This window comes from Centruroides sculpturatus, unplaced genomic scaffold, assembly GCF_000671375.1.
Source record: "Centruroides sculpturatus isolate CEXI.00-Female unplaced genomic scaffold, Cexi_2.0 scaffold1400, whole genome shotgun sequence".
NCBI lineage: Eukaryota > Metazoa > Arthropoda > Arachnida > Scorpiones > Buthidae > Centruroides > Centruroides sculpturatus.
The window spans coordinates 182094-187348 of NW_019385563.1; the positions used below are offsets into that span (position 1 = coordinate 182094).

The 5255-nt window shown below is 33.5% G+C and overlaps 1 long non-coding RNA gene across 1 annotated transcript in view; it reads left to right on the plus strand.

The window, feature by feature from the left end:
- Positions 1-3345, plus strand: part of LOC111640159 — a 3968-nt gene extending 623 nt beyond the window's left edge. Inside the window, exon 3 of the long non-coding RNA XR_002759230.1 lies at positions 2621-3345. This is a non-coding gene — a long non-coding RNA (uncharacterized LOC111640159). The remainder of the gene's footprint in view (positions 1-2620) is intronic.
- Positions 3346-5255: the final 1910 nt, after the last annotated feature.

The following is a 5255-nucleotide window of genomic DNA, read 5'->3' on the forward strand; positions in this document are numbered from 1 at the left end:
AAAAAAATATATATATAAAAAATATAATAATAATAATTTTTTTATGGTAATATTTTTCACGCATTCTTGTAATTATCGAAAATAAACAGAATGTTTAATCAATTTTAATTACACTTCAAAGCAAATTACAAAACAAGGATGGATACGGAGATAGTAAAATTGTAATTTGTCAAAAAGAATGGTATTTTGGGCGGAGAATTATTCGTAGAAAATTATAACTTGTATTCGTTTTTAAACGTTTTTAATGTAATAAATCGTAGCGATATTTAATTTAAACGTATACAAGAAGTGACTAAAATACAAATCGGATCGAGAATTATATTATATTGTTTTATAAGGATCGTAATTTTCTATAGTTTTAGTGGTGTAAGGGAGTCACAGACTGTATTAATCAGTCTCTATAGCTGTATGAAGTCTATAAATCAGTCAGTCCGTCTCTTACTCTTGGGCTTTCAATTCTTCCAATCGAGCTATCGTCTTCAATTTTAGGTTGAGTAGACAACGTGTCAAACCGAATTCGTGTCATTGCCGTGAATCATTCCGTTAAAGGTTCTCTATATAGGCTATTTTTCTATACTTTTTTAGAAGAATAAAATGCTTCGGGGGGAACCTAATTAAATAGTTCCTTTTCCTCTCGGTCTTTCCCATTATTCTAAATCGATAGCTATTCTTGTAATTTTAGGTTAATAACAAAGAATGTCTTCAAATGTATAAGGAGTTTGTTTGTAGAAAAGAAGTAAAAATGTCGCGATAATAATCGTATTTAACGAAATCTTAACAAATGTACTAATTATAATAAACACAACGAAGGAAAACAAATAAAAAATGGACGTCCACCCCCGCTCCTGATCCGATGCAATAGAACACGGGAACAAAGGAAAAGTGCTGAAGAGGATCTGATCAATTCCACTTTCGGTAACAGATTAAAGCCAATTAACGTAAAAATAGTGGTGAGTATTAACTATATTTTTGTTGTTACGATCCTGTAACGTATTACCAGAGCAGGTGACGGGGCCGGTTACAAGCGTCGGTCATTTAGTTAGCCTTTAGCGTGTCTAGCTTGGTAAGTACTTAGAGCCAGATGTCACCAGGAAGACGTGGTTGAGACTAGGGCCGATAATAGGGCAATAAAAGTCTTGTATTAGAGGATAGAAAAACGACGGTACAAACTTTTCTGTGATCGCGTACTAACAGCGACCTATGACAGAAACTGTTTTATTGCTGTCAAACTCCTAGCGAGTGGTTTGCCAGTAAAACCGAGCGATGCAAAGGAAGGGAGGGTAAGAAGTCTCTTGTTTTGCATACGAAATTTAGAATTCATAAGATATTCTTGCTTTCGATTCGGTAAATAACGGAAAAGAATGTTTGGCCCCGGGCTTAGCTTTTGCTAATGGATAAGAGAGTATATCTTAGTCCGGACGGCCGCATCTTCCATTTGTCGTTCGCTCTATGTAATGGAAGATGGTAGAAGGTTAATTATATATCGTAGAAGATACTGATCGGTTAGATGCGGTTTCCGATTTCTTCCAGGAACTTTTTTTTTTCTTTCTTTTTCCCCAGCGAAAAGAAACGATTGACGATAAAATTAAATGAGACGGTAATATCGAGTCCCAAATCTATACGAGTCGGTAATATTGCGGAAAATAGTTGTTACTACTAAAGGATATATATGCTATACATACGTATAAATCACGGAGTTTTTCGATAAAACTTTACAATTCGCTAACGCTAACACAACTAATTAATCCTTGTGGATCTTTACTTAAACGAATTACCTTAACTAAACGCTCGTATAGGAATTTCATTTCTAAAACAAACGCCTATTATTTTATATTAAAAAAAAACTTATTCTTATTAATTCTTATTACACGTTCGTATAGCCTAAATAATTAAAATACGTTGAGTATTGGTTTATGTTTTAGTCTACTCTTATAATTTTAAGGCACGGCACAAAATCTATTGTCGAAACCAAAGGAAAATGAAAACTTTGGGGATATTTTAATTCACTATAAACAATGCAATTTTCCGAAACGAAATTTGATTTCATCGGAGATGAAAATCTCCCTCGGGTCACTTTGAATTCAATGTTGATATTATATAGTCTACTTGAGATCTAATGCAAATCAGTTTCCTATAAAGGTATACAATTTTTTACCGTCATTTTCTATTTATTATATAACTATAAACAAGCTGAATGACCCGTTATATAACTTAACAGGAAGCTAAACTTTTACGTACGTCTACCGGATGATTAAATTACCTAAAAAAAAAATTAAAGTATAATTTTTCGATTTTTTAAATGATATTAAATAGTACTAGATAAAACGTGTGTTCTATTGTTTTTTTCTGAACGAGCAAAGAATGAATACTGATTATTACAAAATGCAACAATTTAACTTCTCCACTTAAGAAATATATTTATATCCTTTTAGTAATTAAGAGTTTAGAGAACTAATAATTAAATCCCAATTTTTATTTTTTGATCTTTCCCCATTCTTTCTTTCAGTCACTCTCTCTCTCTCTTTTTTTAATTATCTTATCTTTTGAAGAGATGTTCCGCGCCGTTATTATTATTATTATTTTTTTTTATATCTTTTTTTTTTTTCTTTTCTCTTTTTAGATCTTCGTTACCGTCCGAGCCCCAGAGAGCAATTAGACCAGCCATTTTCAACCGCCAACCAAACTCCCTGCGGATAACCAAACAGTAAGGTTAACCGCTTCCCATCGTGTGTATTGTCGGGTCATTTGTCTTCCAGCCAGCAACCGGAGGGCCAGAATACTCGGACTTGGTCACTAATACCTATATTACGGACGTAGGCTGCCTTAACAATAGCGCAGGAAACTATATAAGAGCTATGACATTCCTCGATTGAGTCGTGCTAGGTAATAATCGGATCCTCCTTAATAGAGTCGAGCCCGCAATCAGATTCTCTTTTTTAACAAGGTGTTTAAAGCCGTAAAAGCTTTAAAATTAATGAAATATTTTCTGATTTTGCTAGAAATCAACGTCTTTAACTAATACGACGGAATAAGAATCAAGAAAGCTAACTTATTCGAGCAAAAGCAAGCTGTTATGTAACGATATAATACCTAGAAGTATTTATATCTTATAGAAAAGTACTGTATTAAGATTTAAAACTCTTAGTGTTAAGCCTGTTTACGGCAAATAATAACCCATAATGGGTATAAAATCAATATTCTGGATTCACTTTTTAAAAAAAAATCAGGCACTTTAGCCACAAATATGAGCCTGGATAACTGTCGACCGCTATTTAGAGATAGCGGCAAGGATGTATAAAAGATCAAGTTCTCTTTAGCGATAGTGTCGAGCTTGTATAATACATCAGGCCCTGTTTAACGATAGTGTCGAGTCTGTATAAAAGTTCAGGCAATCCTGGATAGAGTCGAGAGCGTATACGGTGATCCAGTTTCACCCCTGTAAAGGCGTCTCCAACTGTAAGACACGGTAGCGAACGGAAAAGCGAGACTCTCCAGTCGGATTTTTAACTCGAGGAACCATAACAATAAATCAGAATTGCGAATCATCAAAAAATAATAATAAAATAAAAAAAAAGAAAAGGAAAAGAAAAAGAAAAATAGCATCAAACAATTACATTCGATAGAGAAGCGTGAATTGGTGGATCGACTACAGATGTTCCGTACGTAAGCCGATCGCAAGGGGTCAGTGAAGAATCGATGGCCAGTCTGCTGAGTCAGTGAAAAACCATCTAACTTTATACACGGCGACTGAAAACATAAATTTCCGATCATTCGGCTACCGACAAGCTAAGCACATTTCGGCTATATTTGGTTGCACTCAGCATCGCGGACTATTGAATAAATCAGCATTAAACGCTGATGAAAATTTAATGCTCGAAGCAACGGCACTGAAGTAGCATGTTTATAGGTATGTTTTATCAGCAGTGTGACTGCGGCTTGCACTCATAAATATTGATTTCTCCAAGAATAGTCTCCCGACCCGTGCTCCGCCTTCGACTGCTACGAAAAAAAAAAAAAACGAAAAAAAAGGGGAGAAAAAAACGGCGGAGTTACAGGGGACGGAACATGAAAATATGATCAATTGTTTCTAATTGCTATCAGTACGGAGTTACCTTCCCCGCTGCTAGTTATAGCCGTTATTATTGTGGAGAGTTGGCACACCAATGCACTCCATTTGTCACTAAGTCTACCTTAAGAATGTATGGCCGATCCTTCTCTTTACTTTTTTCTTTTTCCCCTTCTTCGCTTCTTTCGATGGCTAGGCAATCAGTCCTCATTTCTTCTTATTTGTAATCTTGTCCTCTGGGTGAATTTGTAAATGGTGCCGAAAGGTTGGCGAGTACTTTTTTGAAAAAAAAAACAAACACGATTTTTTTATTTTATCGTTAAGCGAGTAGCTTAGCTAAAAACGACAATTTGTCTGCCTTCCCTCTGTCAGGATACGGCTACTTTCGACGCGCTACTTCTTCCACTAGTTATATATAACTTATAAAGAAGAAGAAGAAGAAGAAAAAAAAAACAAATGAAATACTACAACTAAAAATTACCCTAGCATAAAACAAAAAAAAATATACAGAGAATAATTCTTATAATCCAATAGTTTAAGCTTAAAAATTTCTCCAAAGACTTAAAACTACTAGGCCTACTACAGAAAAAAAAAACGTTTCTTAGGCCCATCATTTTATGCTTAGCGCTATCAATTTATACGATAAAAAATAATGTATAAAAGATCAAACTTATAAAAAAAAACGTGGCCTAGGATTATAATTTTATATATTTAAAAAAAAAAGTATAAATTTACTTCCTAAAAATGAAACTTGAATTAGATGATGCTACGGCTCTTCGGAGAAAATAATTCCTAGTCGGAGAGGGAGGGGGAAAAACTATATTCCGATTAAAAAAAAATATATATATATATACTAAATTTATATCCCCCCTGTATTTAAAAAGAGAAAGAATATTTGCAGAATATACATTTGTTATCAACTAATAAAAGTTTTGCTTGCACGACGAACGAAAATTTAAGTGTTATACACTGACTTATAAGCGAGCAACGAGAATAAGTTTTTATTATTTCATACATAAATTTTATTACGTATAAACAGAGTGTAATAAAAAAACAACTATACAAGAATAAAGCTTACAAATGTCTTCTTATTGTCTAAAATTTAATAACGATAAAAACTTTATAATTTCCGAAATTATAACGTATATATATATATATATAAAAGAAACCCCTCCGTTTTTTTTTTAAA